Raw genomic sequence first — 19,238 nt, forward strand, 5'->3', positions numbered from 1 at the left:
TGTCATTACTGTTTGTGGAAGCTCAAATTGACTGCCACGTTTCACTACATTACAAAGTTAGTGCACTTTCAAAAAGTACTTCATTGGCTGTAAAGTGCTTCGTAATGTCCAGAGGTTTGAAAGGCACCATATAGATGCAAGCTAGTCTTTTTTTTCAACCTCAGTGGTGACTTGCATTATACATCTGAAAGGAAAAGGAATGTTGGACAGCAGGCCCTTTGTGGTGAATCTCATATCTTGCCCACTTTCTAATGAAGTTTTATATTGAAAAGAAAAACAATGCTATCAGATTGGAAGGTGCCATAACGTGGAAGCATAAACATTCCAGTGTGAATCCTGGGGTTTCAGTTCAGAGCATTGCAATAAATGGGAGGAAAGCAAAGAAGCAAAGAGCCACCCTGAGCTTTATTACTAGTCATAAAGTGTAAGTCGGTAATTATAGAGGAGGCCAAGCATTTTAGGCGTATTTTATATTCAAAGTTGCAGTTTACCTGTTCATTAATTCATGACTCCACTACTTGACCTGTTTCCAATTAGCAGACACAAGGCAAGCCAAAAACTGAATCATTTCCAGACCCATTGAATGTAAATCTTCAAGCAGAATGGGGGTTAACTCTGAGAGGAGCCCTAATAAAACAGATTTACAGAAGATTTAAGTTTTCATCTAACATTTAACAAAACCTCAAAAATGTCCTGATAATTAAGATAAGTTCAGCTCACCCGCAGATCTAATCTGGCTTTATTTGTCTCATTCAACTGATATGATCCTTCAAGAGAGAGGAACCATTGAGACAGAGGGGTCAGGAGTGAGACTTCATTTTTTTTTGCCTTTTCCAACCAATCAATATGTAACCTAAGATTTAGAACAAAAAGAATAGGGGCTTAACATTTCCATAAGAGGAGGCTGTGCAATGTTAATCAGTCATGGGGCACATCTGATCATTAGCCATGGAGGTTAGGGCCCACTGCCATCAGAATAGTTTTTCATCCCTGCGCGGGGTGTTAAAGGATATCTAACCCTCTAATTTAATTAAGAACAGTTCATGTTTAAAACCTATTACTTGGAGCCTGTCTTCTGTGTAATGAATTGGCAGGATATTGCACTTGATTTCTTAGCTCCAAATTACAAATGATCAACTTGTTTTCTTTAATAAAGGAAGCTGAAATGAGGAGAACAATTAGACACAGCAGAATGGATGTTATGACCCAGCAGTTGGTAAAGCTGAGATATTTAAAAACCCCAGAGGGAAACTTTAAACAACTGTCATAACCTATATTTTTAAGTGGTATGTTTGAGATGCAACTCTAAATTCAGGAATCAGACCATCAGTTCTCAAGAGCTTTTATATTAAACTAAATGAAATATTTTATTAATTAGCACAAGTTAAATATGTACACATGGCTACAAATTACTACTATCATAGCTTTTAACAAATTCCCAAACTAATCTCCATTAAGGTAACAGCAACCCGTAGACTTAACCAAACACCAGGCAAAGCATTTTCACCTTACACATTAAAAATGAAGGGTCATGAGGACTCGAAACGTCAACTCTTTTCTTCTCCGCCGATGCTGCCAGCCTGCTGAGTTTTTCCAGGTAATTCTGTTTTTGTTTTACATTAAAAATGAGGTTCTTTTCACTTTGGTTCTCGTGGACACAGTTGTAAACTTACAGCTGCTTTGATTTTACATTGCATCTGCCCTGCACATACAAAACTGCTATCGGTTATACACAGCACATCTCATTGAATGTAAATTCTCATTGTATCACTAGCCTCTTTGAACTCCACCTCTTCTAACAGTAAAACCCTTTTCATACTATCAACTTTATTAGTACTATAATCATATTGCTTGGTCTCTGCTAGTTAGGTGCCAGATTTCACCCCACTTCTTGAATGCTTTATTCAAAAAATGCAAATGCACTCTACATCTGTTACATCTCAAAACTAGTGCACATCAAAGCACCCAGACTAACTGGCTTTAATTCAATTAAGACACACCCACAGACTAAACCTGTTTTAAAAGAAAAATATTTGCCAATAATATTATACACATTAATAGCTTTATGACAATGGATCACATCATGAATTTGAGAAGTGTTGTCTGCCTCCAAATGCTAGGGAGCGGTACAAGTTCAGAGCTCTCGAATACATCATTCGCCTCCGAAAGATGAAGGGAGAAATTAAGTTCAAAGCTGCTTCCTTGGTTTGCCCTGAATTGTAATTCATGTTATTGAACGGTACACAAAATCAAAGCGAATCAAAGCCCTATTTGCAGTACAGCTGGTGATTTTCTACTTGTTGCATCGTATGCTGTTGAACTCAATGACATAGTCAGACCCATACAAGCTGAGAAAATTATAACATATGCCAGGCATGTCGATTCATTAGCATCCTGTTTTAAATATTCAGCATCATATCTTTATTAAACTCTTTTGCTTATACTATCTTGTGATAATGTCATGGTAGCCTCTCACAGTTTTCAATAAATGATGAAATGTTTTATATATAGAATACACTTACAGATATCTCATGGCTTTGCTCAGTAGGTGAAAGGATGAGACACTGACAAAAAAGTTGTAGCATATAACACACAATCTATTAAACCAAATAAGCTAAATGTATTAAACCAAACTGGCTCCATGGGGTAAATATGCTTTAGTGAAAAGGTGATAGAAAATGCACAATACCAGCATTTAACACATCACAATTCTGTCCAACACATTGGCCACTAGCTTCATGTGGCCAACTGGAAATCTAGCTGTGACTAATTGCATTTTTAAATAGTGAATAAAAAAGTGGGTAACAGATATTTTTGTTGAGCATGTGATCTCGAACTGATATTCGTACATCATATGCATGTGAACTTGAACCTTTCTGTACATTTATTGGTAAAATAGTCAGGGTAAAGCATGGTGTATGGGCAGGATTTTTAGGTAGGCATGTGGGCGCGGTCAGTGGACCCAGGAGTAGCCAGGGAACGGAGCGCCGACCACCATCGGTCCCTGACTGCGATTTCACACTGGCTGGCCAATTAGCAGCCGGCCAGAAGAAATACTCAGCGCTGCTGGAGTGGGGGTGGGAGGAGGATGGGCGCTGAAGTAAGTGCGGGTGTGAGCGAGCGCTGAATGAAAGCTCCCTGAAGGCAGAGAGTTGCCTCAGGGAACTGAAGACTTTAAAAGCAATAAATAAAGGTTTTAAAATCCGGAAAAAAATGTCCACACATCAGAATCAGTCACCTGAACATGTACACGATGAAAATCTTGTCCAGATATTTTTATTTTTTTACATTTAGTAATGGGAACCTCATCCTGCCCACTCGACGCCTGCCAACCAAAATATCACGTGAGCGTGGCACGACATCAGGACACTCGCCCGACGTTATCTCGTGCGATTTCACATCAAGGCGGGTTGGACACGTGTCCGCATGCCAACCTAAAAATTCTGCCGTGTGTGTGTGTGCATATATGTGTTTGTGTGTACGTGCGTGCGTGCTTGTGTGAGTGTGCGTGTTTGAGTGTGTGTGTGTGTGAGTGTGTGTGTGAGTGTGTGTGTGTGCGTGTGTGTGTGCGTGTGTGTGTGTGTGTGTACGTGCGCATGTGTGTGTGCGTGTGTGTGTGCGTGTGTGTGCATTTGTGTGTGTGCATTTGTGTGTGTGCGTGCGCATGTGTGTTTGAGCGTGTGTGTGCGTGTGTGTGTGCGTGCTTGTGTGTGCGTGCTTGTGTGAGTGGGCGTGTGTGTGTGCGTGTGTGTGCGCATGTGTGTGCGTATGCGTGTGTGTGTGCGTGTGTGAGTGTGCGCGTATGTGTGCGTTTGTGTGTGTGTTCAGTGATCACTGAATGCTTTATTTCCTAGTTTACTGAATGGCTGAGGAACACTGAAGGAGGACGGTGTGGTCAACAATGTCAAAGGCTCCAGACAGGTTGAGGAGGAGGAGGAGGGATAGTTTACCTGTCGTAATCACAAAGAATATCATTTGTGACTGTAGCAAAGACAGAAACCTGATTGGAAGGTTTCAAACATGGACTCCTGGGAAAGACGCGCATGGATTTGCGAGGCAACAACACATTCAAGGACTTTGGAAAGGAAAGGGAGATTGGATATAGGGTAGAAGTTTGCAACAACGGAGAGGTCAAGGATGTTTTTTTGATGAGAGGGGTGATGACTGCAGATTTAAAGTAGAGAGGGACAACACCTTAAGAGAGACAACTGTTTCCAATAGCAGTTCCAAATATGGCACTAAGGTTGCAAACAGTCTGGTTCAGCCTCAGACAGTTGCTACTAGGGAGAGGGATTGAGTAAGTGGCCAGGGAGCAGGCTCTGTGAAAGGGACTGAACACAATGGCTTCAATCTTCCCAATATTTAACCACCTTGTCCAGGGGCTTTTATTTTACTCAATTACTAAAGCTCTGATGGGATACATCTCTGAGATTATCTTTTACATGCTCTTGTATTACACTTCACCTGACTTTTAACCATTAAGATTCTTGTGCTGCAATTACTTTCAGTAAACTAAAGACAAGGTTGATCTATACAACATTATCTCCACCCTTCTTATAAACAGAAATACACAAACACATAAACAGACACACAGCACTCCTACACGCTGATTTCTTGCCAAGCCACCTTTCTGGAACCTTCCATGGTCATGGTGAGCTTTTGGCTCACATTAAACTTCCCCTAGAAACTCCCCAAAGGACGTTGGGGTTGGGGGCGTGGATTGTCAAAGGGAACTTATGTGTCAGCAGCCCTTAAATGTCTGCTGGTAAAATTTAAAAGAGCACAGCTACTTAAAGGTTGTATATCATATCTGGTGCAAAACGAATTTGTAAAGGCTGTATATATGGTCACCTGGTAGCACAGAATTTGAGTGTTGCTGAAAAAAGAGACATGCTGTTGAAGCTTCTTGTCTTACACTCATCAGGGCAGATTCACAGGAAAGATTAATGGCAACAAAATTAAATGTGGAGAGAGCAAATAAAGTGAGCAAGTAATGGATCAGTTCAGTGGACCTCTTTGTTTGATTACTGGTGAAGTATGTGTGTTGTTGCTTGAGGCAGATGCCTATTTGACATTTCAGGTCACCTTCTCTGGAGGACTGCCGAGCTCTATATAACAGAATGTGGCAGCTGGACTCAGTTATTTGAGCATGACACGTAAGCCTGGGAACACATTTACGTGAATACAGTAGCCAAGTGGTTATGTTCATGGGCTAGTATCTAGAAGGCTGGATTAGTAATCCAAAGGCATGAGTTCAAACGCTTGGAAATTTAAATACAATTAATTAGATAAACCTGAAATAAAAAACTGATGTTAGCAATGGTGACCATGAAAACCTCACAAAAACCCGTCAGGTTCAGTAATGTCCTTTAAGGAAGGAAATCAGCTGTTTTCTCCAGTCTGGCCTATATGTGACTTGAGACTGAAAGCAAAGTGATCGACGCTAAACTCTCATTTGACTGGCCAAGAAAGGCACTCAATTGTCCCCAATAAGGCAGCTCTCTACCTTCCTGAGGGCAATTAGGGAATTACATCAGACGTCCCAGTAGTAGTACCATTTGTTCAGCTGATGCACAATTACGCATGACAAAGGTGTTGCTTGAAAACAGATTCTGTCTTTAGTGCTGACCCAGGTCAAAACCCCACACAAGCACAGTGTTGCATTTCGCCCATGCATACTCCAGTATTCAAGCTGCAACTCACAATTGAAAGCCTTACCTGGACAGGATGCAGGGTAGGAAGATGTCAGTCACTGTGTACATGCTCCATCAGCTGTAAGATATCAAAACTATCTGCTTTCTCAGGAACATGGGGACAGAAGTAGGCCATTGAGTCTGTGATGCTATTCAACTCGGTCATGACTCATCAGTACATTAACTTGATCTTCCAGCCTTGGTTCTGAATCACTTCATATCCATACCTAAGGCTTTACTCTTTTGAATAGACCCAATTAAATAAATTAAATCAAGGCACACATTAAAAAGCAGCCCCTTAAAGGGTCACTGCAAAAAGAAAGGCAAGTCTTAAAGGAAACTTACAAACCTCAAATCAAAACATGAATAAGGGGGTCAATACAGCACTCCAGTCCTGCAGTGCCCACCAGGCACAGTGAGGTTATGCTCCTGTGGTCTGGACTCCACATCCTCCTGGTACCATGAGAACTATAAACTTCCATTGGATTAGCCCATGATTACGCTTGGCAAATTAACGCAACAGCCTGCCATTCCCTTCTGCAGCCTGGCTCCCACTCTTACCACCAACACATTGGAAGGATTTACAAATCAATAGTCAACCGGTTTGGCCATGTTACAAACACACCTTCTGTAACCATTAAATCCCAGAGTGGGACTTGAAGCCAGGGCTTCTGGCCCAGAGGTAGGGACATTACCCACTGCACCACAAGAACCCATTGGACTCCACCACCAGAGGAAATAGTTTCTCTCCATCCACCATCTGTTACAACCAAGTGAGAAGAGGTGAACTTGTTCCCCTCTATTCAGCCTCCTTGCTTGATCACAACAAAGGGTTAAGCTTTTTTTCACAAGGGTACACCCTTTCCGAATCCAAATGTATTGGGTAACCATTTGAGCTGTGAGCAATAAGGAACCAATTAAACAAGGTTTTCTTGAGTTAAAGAAAGAACAAATTTATTAACCACTGAACCCAAGGGAAAAGAATAATAAAAATGTGTTGTCACAGACACAGGTATCAGAAATAAGGGAAGTTAGAGTCCAGTTTAAAAAAGGTTAAAAGAATTTACAACTTGCTTCCTTTGATTGTCCTTGAGGTGTAAATTTTTAAACATTGCAGCTGATTTGGATTAGCTGGTTTTGTGGATGCTGTCAGATGTAGAAGATGTTGCAATTATTACATGACCTCGGTTTGCTGGTGGATTTCTAATAAAGGTGTCTTCCGAACTGGGTAATAGACTTGTTCCAAGCGAGAGAGAGAGAGAGAGAGAGAGAGCTCAGCATTCAGCCTGTTTCCTCTGCTGAAAACTTTCCTGCAATCTCTCTGCAGTGGCTGCAGCCTGGCTTGAAATGCTTCACCCATTGTGTATTTCCAAGGAGTTTTGGGTGGGTCTGTCTGTGACAGCCATTGTTTCAATATCCAGCACTTTGCATTTTAATGTCTCTTCCTTAGCCAGTGATGAGTTTCGATGGATCTTTGAATTATAGGAAATGCCGCCTTCTTCACACCCCCCCTAGGGGTGACTTGTTTGCTTTCTTGCCTATTGGAAGGTGGTCTTGCTTATTTTGTCTCATTTCAAATTGCAAAATTTCCAGTCAGCTCAATGTTAAAAATATCATTTTTTTTGAAAATTAAAGGGGCACAGCCTTGTAACACCAATCAACTCCTCACATCATCTTAAACATCAGTTACATCAACCTTTCATATTCCATCTATGCAGCCTGTCCTCATAATTTAACCTTTTTAATCTGCCCTCTAAGGCCAATATAACCTTCCTGAGGTGTGGTATCAGAACTAAATGCTGTATTCCAGATGCATTTTAACCTGTGCTTTTAAAAAAAAGCTATCTCATAACTTCTATCCCTTTGCACCTTACTCAACAAAATGGCACCTGGGAACAAACATGAGCCTCTACCAATATTTCAAGATTGTCCTGTCTTTGGGGTGGAATGGACACAGTTGCATTTCCCTGAATTGCACTGAAAGTCTCCCCTTCCGATCCAGTCTCCTTCACCACTCTCCTCTTCAGTTGAACTTTTGCAAATGCTTCAATTACAGTCCCGGCTTCCCGACAATTTTGCAGACAATTTTCATCTGTTTATGTTTACAAGTAAACATCCCCCTGATGCCAAAAATGAGAGAGAAAAAAAAAAAGCAAAACAGCTGCAAAAATAAAAACAAAACATAGGGAGAAAGAACAGCAGCACAGAAACAGCATGGAAATCCATCATAAAAATATTTATATGGCGCCTTTAATGGAATGAGACACCCCAAGGCGCTCACAGGGAGCATTATAAAATAAAACATGACACAAACCACATAAGGAGATTTTGGGTGGAATGGTCTGGTCCCATTGGCACAGGTGTCATGGTGGGCGGGGAGGTGCCAAGTTGGCATGAGGGGCAGAAATCGGTTTGACGACAACATGAAAGCTCAGCGGGATCATCCAATGGTGAACTTGAATCTCGCTGGAGGGCGGTGGGAACCAGGTTTGCATCCCATTAATGGGGTGTAAAATAAGGCCCGGCTGGAATTGCTCCCCCCCCCCACCATGTCCAAATTACTGTTCCGCTGGTGGGAAAACACACCAGCCCAGAACACATCTGGACGAGTGTGACGGGCAGATGTCGGGACTTACCGCTGGGTGGAGGGGGTGATGTTGGGAGGGATAAGTGGGGTTTCCGGGTGAAAGGAGGGAGTACAGGAGGGAGGAGGGTGTAATGGGGGAGAATGCTGCAAGTGAGGAGGTAGGCGTAAGGGAGAGAGTTCGGAGGGGGCGAAGGTGTCTGGGTGGAGGAGGGAATTGGGAGAGGCAAAGGTGTCCGGGGCAGGACGGATGTTCAGAGGTGGCAATATGTCTGAGGGGAGTACGAAGTAAGGGTGGAGGAGGGAGTAAGAATGGAGAAAGGAGTAAGGTGGAGGGTGTCCAGGTGAATGTGCAGGGGAGGGGTCTGTGGGGTCAATGACTGCCTCCTGGGGAGTGAACTGAGGGTGGCTGTGATAGGAGGGAATGGTGAGTGTGAGAGGGGGCAGAGAGAGCTAGTAGGGTGGGAGGGTGAGGATGCATCAGTAATAGTAGAGTGGACGGCGAGGGTTGTTGATGGAGACTCGGAGGCAGACACGGGCCCTGAGGGTGGGAAGGAGGAGCTCGGGGAGATCAGTATGGATCGGGGTGGGATTCTCAGGAAGGTAGGGAATGTGCACATTCACCTGGACATTCTGGAAAGACAAGGGTTCGGGTTGGTAAGTGACAATGGGGAATTGGAAGGTGATGCCGGTGGAGGGAGAGGAGGAGGGGGCATGGTGCACTGTGATAGGGGAAAGGACGTGGGTGACTGGGGGAGGGGAACGGTCAGGGGAGCTTAAGAGAAACTTGGCAACTGCCATTTTGCAGAAATGGAAAGCGAGCGGAGCCTCATGTTGAACGGGCACAGGTTCTGCTTGGGAGTGTGATCAGTGGGTGGAGATACAGGTCAGCTCAGATGGAGAATGGAAAGAGAACCCCAGCAGGCAGCATTGAAAATGTTCAGGACAGTGAGATGAGTGTGATGAATGAAGGCTCCGTGTGCGTGGGAGAGTGTTTGCACGATGCTCTAAAAGGCCCTGACCCCCACACACATACACACACCTACCTCTCCCTCCAGAATCACTCATGGTCTGGTTAGGTGCAGCTGAACTGCTCATGGTGGGGCGAATGCAGGGGGAGGGCTCATGAAGCCTGGAAAAGAAGCTGAAAGACAACATTACACATTATTTACAGAGAGGAAAAAAACAAAAAACTGCAGATGCTGGAAATCCAAAACAAAAACAGAATTAGCTGGAAAAACTCAGCAGGTCTGGCAGCATCAGCGGAGAAGAAAAGAGTTGACATTTCGAGTCCTCGTGATCCTTCTACAGAACTGGGTGAATCCAAGGAGAGGGGTGAATATAAGCTGGTTTAAGGTGGAGGGTGGGGGGGTGGGGGGCGGGGGTGGTGTGTGTATGGGTGGGGGGCGGAGGTGGATAGAAGGGCGGGGGGGTGGTGCGGTTGTAGAGACAAGCAAGCAGTGATAGGAGCAGGTAATCAAAAGATGTCACAGACAAAAGAACAAAAGAACACAGAGGTGTTGAAGGTAGTGATATTATCCAAACGAATGCGCTAATTAAGAATAGATGGTAGGGCACTCAAGGTACAGCTCTACTGGGGGTGGTGTGGAAAAACTAGCTGGGCATAAAAGATTTAAAAATAATGGAAATAGGTGGGAAAAGAGAAATCTATATAAATTATTGGAAAAAACAAAAGGAAAGGGGAAGAAACAAAAAGGGGGTGGGGATGGAGGAGGGAGTTCAAGATCTAAAGTTGTTGAATTCAATATTCAGTCCAGAAGGCTGTAAAGTGCCTAGTCGGAAGATGAGGTGTTGTTCCTTCAGTTTGCGTTGGGCTTCACTGAAACAATGCAGCAAGCCAAGGACAGACATGTGGGCAAGAGAGCAGGGTGGAGTGTTAAAATGGCAAGCGACAGGGAGGTTTGGGTCATTCTTGCGGACAGACCGCAGGTGTTCTGCAAAGCGGTCGCCCAGTTTACGTTTGGTCTCTCCAATGTAGAGGAGACCGCATTGGGAGCAACGAATGCAGTAGACTAAGTTGGGGGCTAAGTTGCATTTCCCCCAACTTAGTCTACTGCATTCGTTGCTCCCAATGCGGTCTCCTCTACATTGGAGAGACCAAACGTAAACTGGCAACCGCTTTGCAGAACACCTGCGGTCTGTCCGCAAGAATGACCCAAACCTCCCTGTCGCTTGCCATTTTAACACTCCACCTTGCTCTCTTGCCCACATGTCTGTCCTTGGCTTGCTGCATTGTTCCAGTGAAGCTCAACGCACACTGGAGGAACAACACCTCATCTTCCGACTAGGGACTTTACAGCCATCCGGACTGAATATTGAATTCAACAACTTTAGATCTTGAACTCCCTCCTCCATCCCCACCCCCTTTCTGTTTCTTCCCCCTTCCTTTTGGTTTTTCCAATAATTTATATAGATTTCTCTTTTCCCACCTATTTCCATTATTTTTAAATCTTTTATGTCCCGCTAGTCTTTCCACCCCACCCCCACTAGAGCTGTACCTTAAATGCCCTGCCATCCATTCTTAATTAGCACATTCGTTTGGATAATATCACTACCTTCAACACCTCTGTGTTCTTTTGTTCTTTTGTCTGTGATATCTTTTGATTATCTGCTCCTATCACTGCTTGCTTGTCCCTACAACCACACCATCCCCCCCACCCTTCTCTCCCCCACACCACCCCCCCCCCCCACCCCACCGCCCCCCACCTTAAACCAGCTTATATTTCACCCCTCTCCCTATATTCGCTCAGTTCTGTGGAAGGGTCATGAGGACTCAAAACGTCAACTCCTTTCTTCTCTGCCGATGCTGCCAGACCTGCTGAGTTTTTCCAGGTAATTCTGTTTTTGTATTACACATTATTCAGTGAATATTCAGATTATAAAGTAATAAAATGTGTTCACCTGTGCAACTACTTGTGATCAGAGTTTCTTAACTTTTCTAGGCCTACCATGTCTTCTAGGTGCTGCCCTGACATCTGCAGCAGGGGTGGAGACTGTGCAATGGTTGGGCCTGTTGCCTTTGATGACTTTGGCGTGAGTCCTCTGGAGAGATGAGGCCTTGAGGGCTCCAACTTGCTTTGGCTCCCCTCCTGTGAATGAGCTGTTCCCTCTGCAGTGATGGAGGATGAGGTTGAAGGGGTCACAGGCAAGGGGACGTGGAGGGAGCAGACAGTCTCAGATGTTCCTGAGTGGATGACCCAGGGATGTCCAGCTGACGCTCTTCCTCCCTTAGGATCCCGAAGGACCCCGGCCTGACTCCTTGAGGGGAAGGAGCAGCTGGAGGGACCATCGAGGTGCCCTGTTTCCCTCTCGTGTTGCCATGGCTCCAGCGATGGAGTGCAGGTCTGCGCACATCTCCGCATTCTGCTGGGCCAGAGTCTCCATGGCTTCCACCATCCTCCCCATGGAGACCACCATGTGCACACATATGGGCACCACTTCATCAGAGAGGAGGCAAACACACTCCTCTGACTCGCGTGCCACTCTGTTGAGGGCTTCCAACAGCTCCACATGATGTTCCCCCTGCCTTCTGCTGACACTCCATGATGAGTTGGAAGGCCAAATCCAGAGGCTCCTCATCTGACTTGGCCCTCACAGATGCCTCTTCCCCAGCAGTCCTCCCAGTGCTGGGGTGCTCGGCTGAACGTGCCTCCTCCCGCTGTGGACATGTGTCCTTGTGGTGACCACCAGATTGTGAACCCGAGCCTGCTCTAGATCTAGGTCCCACCGAGGTGTGTGTCTCTGTGCTGGTGGAGGGTGTGGGTAAGCGCTGTGATGGGTCTTCCAGGCTGCTTATTTCCAGCTCTTCAAAGGAAGAGGTGTCCTCTTGGCTGGAGGTGAGGACCTGGAAGGTGCTGAGGGATTGGCTGGCTGAGGGTGTCAGTCACTTGGCTGTAGAAATAATTAGTGCATTGCAGCAGAGTCAGAAGCAGGAGAGAGAGCACTCACAGTTACATTGACAGGGATGATGTGGTGCAGGATCCCCACGAGGGTGTTCACCACCAACCTCACCATCGCCATAGGCACGGTCCACGTCCCCATCAGTCAGCATGATGGCACTCTCCTCAAAGTGAGTGAGGGGCCTAATGTGGGACCTCTCCCTGCTGTTGTGAGCCAGCTTCTCCTGTATGAAAACAGATGGAGAGACTGTGAGCAGGACACAGACACTGTGTGGAATTTTTGTGGGATGAGGATGCGAGCTCCAGAGGATATGAGCCTGATGGAGGTGTGAGGGTGTGTGTGAGAGTGAGTGATGTTGTCCCTCAAGGTGTGAAATAACCTGTGGATATGTGAGGGGTTTGTTAGTGTGTGAGTCGGGAGTGATGAGGTGGTTGACTTACCCTGGTTGAACAGATGAGAGCATTCATCGTCTCCCTACACTGGATGGCTGACCCCCTTTCTGCTACGGTATCGCTGACCACTACTGCCACCACCCCCTAGGCCAGATTGGTGGCTCTGGTGAGCCAGGGCAGGGGTAGAGGGCTTCGGGGCAGCCTGCTACTCCATCCAGCAGGTGCCCCAGAGAGGCGTCACTAAATTTGAGGACTGCTGTCACCTTGCTGTCGGGGCCATCTTGCTCCCGGAGCAGTCCAGGTCTGTAGACATGAGGTAGGCTATGCTCTGGTGTGTTTTAAATGGGGCACCCAGAGCGAAAAAGCGCTGAGGTCATGGCATGGTAGGTAAATCTAAGTCTGCCTGCAGGTAATCAGGAGTGTTTCCCATGAATGCGTTATTAATGAGGTGGGACATGCCTGGAAGGGGATGATACAGGGCAAAAACCCACCTTTGCAGCCAGTGGGTAAAACGTCTTTTCTCACAACTGCTCCTGCACTTAATGCAAACCTGGGACGGTTCTTCCATTAAGTCACAAGACCAAAAACTTGGTCAAAGAATTAGAATTTAACAAGCATCTTAAAGGAGGAAAGTCTCATAAAGAGACAAAGAGGCTTAGGGAGGGAATTCCAGAGCTTAGGTGTTGGGTAACTGAAGACACGGCCAATTATGATTGGGGGTGCACAAGAGGCCAGAATCGGAGGAGAACAAATGTCTCAGGGGATTGTGGAGCTCAAGGAGATTGAAAATTTAGGGAGCAGCAAGGCCATGGAGGGATTCGAAAACAGGATGACAATTTTAAAATCAAGATGCTGCTTGACCGGGAGCCAATGTGGGTCAACGAGTACCAGGGGTGATAGGGGAAGGAGACTTTCTGTGGGTTAAGAGGCGGGCAGCAGAGTTTTGAATGGCCTCAAGTTTATGGAAGGCAGAAATTGGGAGATCATTCAGGAGTGCATTGGAATTGTCAAGTCTAGAGGCATGAATAATGGTTTCAGCAGCAGAGGAGCTGAGACAGGGGCTAAATCAAACCATGTTCAGAGACGGAAATAGACAAAAAATCAGCAATGGAAAGCAGTTGGAAAAGAATTAACAGAAGAATGTCCCTTCAGCAAACTAGTGTCCCAGTTTTCCTGCAGGTCTGTTGCACTATAGGGTTAGCTTTGATGAATTTATGCTCTCATTGGAAGGAATAACTGTTTCTCCTGCTAAATTTCCCAAAATATCCATCAGGAGCACAAATCCTTAAAATCCGCTCTTTTGAACATGCAATTTTTTTTTTTTCAAAAAGTGTAGGAGACCATTAGTACAAAAGCAAAATGATTTTTGATGAGTCACTGGTAGCTAAGAAAGGAGCTAATGTTGTTTGTCAATTATAGTTAGTTTTCAACAAGTATGTAAAGAAGTGGTTGTGATTACGCAGATAATAGCAGAAATACTTGCATTGTTTTTCTGCTGAATTCTAGTACAAATTGCTTAACAATATCCATGGAATGACTATTTATGATACCATTATAGCATATGTGATAAATAATCCCTCTTGACCTCTTGTAGCTAAGTCCGCAACTGGATGCACCCACCAGGAAGGACATAACTGACAGGAACGCCGATGGGTCTACCACCTTGTAGCCCTGATTGACCAAACCAAGCTGATTGTGTATGTATTTGCACACTGGAACTACAGGATGATGGGATAATCTTCACAGTAACGCTTATCGCCATTTTGTATGTCTTCACTTAATTAAAAATAATCCATAATAAGTTTAATTCCAGTTTATAACTCAGGACTATTTTCCCATGATATGAACACAGCAGGCAATTGGCTTTTGAAAATCAGCTCTTCAATTTAGAATGTATTCCATAAGGGAGTGGGATATGGTGATTAAAGGGATGTGTGCGGGCTCATTGATAGAAGTATTAATGTCCATAATTAGCAGCTATCCATTGTCTATTGGTTTTTAACGTTAGCAGCTATTTGCAACATGTCATTCAGCTTCCCCAGTGCTGGCCAGGTCTGCTGGGCTTGTTAGCAGCAGTTTGCCTTTCAATGGTGAGGGTAGGAGCTTTCCATGTTCACCAAGGAGATGGGTAGGATCATCGCCTCCAGTGAAGCAGGACAAGGAGGCTGCCAAAGGAAATTTTTGAAATCTCTTGGATTAGTTAAGCACTAATGACTACATTACTGCAATACTGTGTTTACTCCACATACTTCTCAGTGCAAACAGACTACCCTGCCCGTACAAATCAACTGCGAAAGCATAAAGAGATTCTTGTCAATTTTTGTGTCCAATTGTTGTTCTAAGTTGAAAGGGCAGAGACAATTCTTTCACTTCATGTTTTCAGTGGATTTTGCAATAAAGACTGGATGGTTCCTATAGCCCTCTGTTCTCAACAGTTACTAGGAGCAAACTACAACTGCTTCCATAATCCCAATGAGGACCAGTTTTCCAGCCTCAGCACTCAGAAGCGGAACCACTGGCCAATCGTACAGGATTTCCTGAGGTTGACCCTTTCACACATACACAGTGTACTCCCGGCTTGGATTGGGCCTACCAGCCAGGAATTGCCTTTGAGATGAATGGTGGGAGATAGCAAGTGGTTGCGGCTCTTAAAGGCTGCAGCTGCTGTTTTGAAAGAGCCTGATTTATTATTACTAGAATTCTCTGTCTGACCTGCACAATCACCTCTTGTAAGCTTAGTCCCTATCGGAACTACTTTTTAAATGCTTTTTTACATCACTGTTTGTTCAACTGAAAGAAATAAAGTTGTCAAATCCTACTATAGCTTTAATGTGTGGACAAAGTAAAGAATATGATTGGATGTAAGCTTTGGCCTGTAACATAACAGAGAATTCAGCCAAAGATGACTTGTCAGGAAGTTACCCTTAAATTTATTTAGTTAACATGGGGGGGAAAATAGTAAAAAGAGAGAACTTTTTCATTTGCTGTCTACTTAAAATCTTCACTTATCAGGCAATTCACATGAATGGAAGCATCTGTTTTAAGGTTGGTTGTAATATGTGTTAATAAAATCTGGCTGTGCTATGTTTATAGCATCAAAACCCATCTTAAAAACACTTTAAGGGCCAATATTTCATATTGTTTTAAGTGCTTTATGATTATTTACCTTACTGCCATGACGCCACTTAATTAATGTTTAAAAGCTGCTGTGCCACATGTAATATAGTGGAGCTTAAAGCCTCTCAGCATTCCTTTCAACATACATTAACTTTGCCACAAAGTTAATGGCTTGAGAAAAGATCCATGAAAGCCTGGTGAAATAAATATGGCAGCTTTAATCTAGAGAGATAATTATAAGCCATTGGCATGTCTGCTGCTTAATTGCTTTTTGAAGGTACAAATTCAAATAAAATCGACAGGAACTGTTCCAATTTTTCTTTGAGAGCAAAAATAGTTGCTGAAATTCAGCCAACTCGCGTAATATTGTGACCTCTGGTAGAACAACTTGCACCAACATTGCTTCTGTTGTATGATAGGCTTGTCCTTGAGAAGTCCAATAGGAAGCATGCCCTGCAAGATGTATGAATAGTGACTCTGTTCATACCTTAAGACTAGAAATTACTGTTATCGTACAGAGGTGTTCACCCATGTAAGTGGGTTCTAGCCTATAGTAGAGAGAGAAATTTGATATAAGTGTGTTCAGGACTTGTAGACAGCATACCTAACAATAATTTCGACCATATCACCTGAAACTTGAACAAGATTGCACACTGCAATAAGTTACAGCCAATTAGAGCACGGTACAAGAACTAAGTTTTCAGTTTTATTTTACATTTATAGGTTCTTTCTCTAGGATCACTGCCCCCCCCACCGCCCCCCACCACCGACCCCCACACCCCCATACCTCCCTCTCTACCCCAATCTGTGTTTCATGCTGCCATGGTTTCTTCAATCAGGAGACAATGTCGGTGTCCCCCAAGGTCTTGCCCATAACCGCTGTTAGTGCCTGACAAGCTGGTGGGTTGTTGGTGTTGGAGGGGTCCTAGATTTTCCTATTCCGCCTCAAGATGGAATGTCCAGCTTAGTAATGCATCAAGTGGAGGATGAAGACCTGCTGAATGGGTGTCCACTGTTTCATCTTTAGAATTCTTAGATTGGCCCAAGTGTTTCAAAGCCCAGGCTGAAATTCTGCGCTCCAGGTGACTCCGATCCTACTGAGAGCTACCGAAGGCACACTTTGCTGCTAGGCCAGGTTTGAATTGCAGCCTCAATTCAGTGTCAGATTTGGCTATCCCAAACATACGAATTCCACTGATTCTTAGCCAGAGCCTCCAGAGGGCTCTTTGTGCCATGTCACTGATAACTAACCTCATTAGGGGTAACCTCAAAAAATCAACAATCACAAAGATACGTTCAGAGGCCATGGTGTGTGACTTTTGACTTGGCTTATGTGGGACACCATCTCAAGATATTGCAGAAATTTGCTTCCATACTTCTAGAGGATCATCATTGATCTCATACCCAATGTCTAAAAATTAGGATGGATTTAGATTAGTGGATGAAGTACTGTCCCAATCCAACTGTGAGGGTAGATGTTACCATATAGGAACAGGACTACACATTCAACCCCTTGGACTTTCAATTAGGCTTTGACATTGGGTGGGATTTACCAGTCCCGCTGAAAGTCAATGAACTTTTGGCTGTCTCCAAGTTTTCCGTTCCCATCCATGACGATTCCCACCATGGGCGGGATGGGAAAATCCCGGGTTTTGTTCACCTATATTTTTATCCATATCCCTTGGTGCCCTTACACAACAAAAATCTGGTGATCCCAGTTTTTAAAAAAATCAAATTGGCTGAATGCTTTTGGGGACAGATTTTTTTTAGATCTCCACTACCCTTTGTGTGAAAGTCTTTCCTGGTTAAACTCCTAACTGGGCTAACTAAGTTTAATATTTTCAGCAAACAACATTCTCAAAGTAACATCATTCTAGTGGAACTGTCATATTCCACAACAAAAATGAGCTGGGGCCAACAGAACAATGTCTGTCATTAATACCACAGGATTTGTTTGTCATGATCACTTGTACCTTGCCTAGATCCTCCATATCTTGTTGATGTTCAAGTATGCGAATCTATTTGGGTAACTCATACACTAGAGAGAATGTTACTCTAATCATTTATACTGAAACTTTTACAGGAGCTTTTGCTGATATATTAATTTATTCTTTGTTCTGTTGAATCACTGTTAACATCTCTTAATGTTTCCACTTGTACATTGACAAACCTTTTATCACTCTCCATATAGTAAATGGCTTGACGAGGATTTCCTGTTCATGAGCTCTGCTGATGGTCATGCACTTCTTGTACCAGTTAAGCAAACTATTATGGTACAGTTGGAGGCTATGGTCATAAAGTGGCTCTGTGGAGCGAGCTTCATTTTTATATTCATTCTCAGGATTTGGGCACCACTCCAGGCCAGCATTTATTGCCCATCCCTGGTTCGATACAAATGAATAGTTTGCTAGACAACTTCAGAGGGCAGTTACGAGTCAACCATGTTTGTGTGGGAATGGAGTCTGGTTTGGACCAGAGGACCTGGGCACACTTACCTTCAGCGATCAAGGACACCTCACGTAGCCATACACATCAGCAGGTTTCATTTCCTAAAGATCGTTAGGCAGTCAGTTGGATTTTTACAATCCAACATCTTCATGGTCATTTTTTAATGATAAACTCAATCCAAGGCCGGAATTTTCCAGCCCCCTCCACCATGGTGGGGTCAGCGAGACATTGAAATCTCCGTTCACATCGGTGGGACCGGAAGATCCCACCAGCGTGAAGAGGCTGGAAAATCCCATCCCAAATCTTCACCCTGCCGTGGTGGGATTTGAACTCGCGTTTGTTGGATTAATAATCCTGTCCTTTGAAATTTAAATCCAGTTACATAAAAACTACATTACTGGCGTTAAGTTTATCTCCCAACTAAATTGGCCTCTTATACAGAATAAACAGTTATGTTTGCCAATTAATTGCAGGCAAAGCTGTATCCAATTTATTAAGAGCACTAAAAGCATTTCTTGCTTTTTTGGCTCATTTCCAGGTTTCCCTGCCACTCTGGCCCTTTTAACATGTTTCTGAAGGTTTCTGCATTCTGTATTAAAAGTGTTTTTATTAATGACTACACGCTCATCCTGGAATGAAAACTTCAACAGGCAATACCAGCAGAAGCAATATGGACAGTTCGAGGTCAGTCATTACATGTACAAGACTCACAAGCCAATCATGACACAATGTGCAAATGTTTAACTATCACATGTCCATAAAGAATGGAGGTTATGGGTTCATCTCCCAACCTTGGACTTGAACACAAAACATAGGATAACACTGCAGTGCAGATTTAATGGAGTGCTGCTTTATCTGAAGTACTGTCTGTCAGATGAGACTGTAAATGCCGTCTGTTCTCTCAGAGGAATGCAAAAGCTCCCATGGCGCTGTTCAAAAAATAACAAGGGGTTTCTTCCATTGCACCTCTCAATGAAGATAACCAAAAAAACAAGTTACTTAGACCTTCACCTCACTGTGTGCGAGACCTCAATATGTGTAAACTGGTTGCTGTGATTGCTATAATACAACTTCGCACTCCAA

This window comes from Carcharodon carcharias, chromosome 28 (assembly GCF_017639515.1).
Source record: "Carcharodon carcharias isolate sCarCar2 chromosome 28, sCarCar2.pri, whole genome shotgun sequence".
Classification (NCBI taxonomy): domain Eukaryota; kingdom Metazoa; phylum Chordata; class Chondrichthyes; order Lamniformes; family Lamnidae; genus Carcharodon; species Carcharodon carcharias.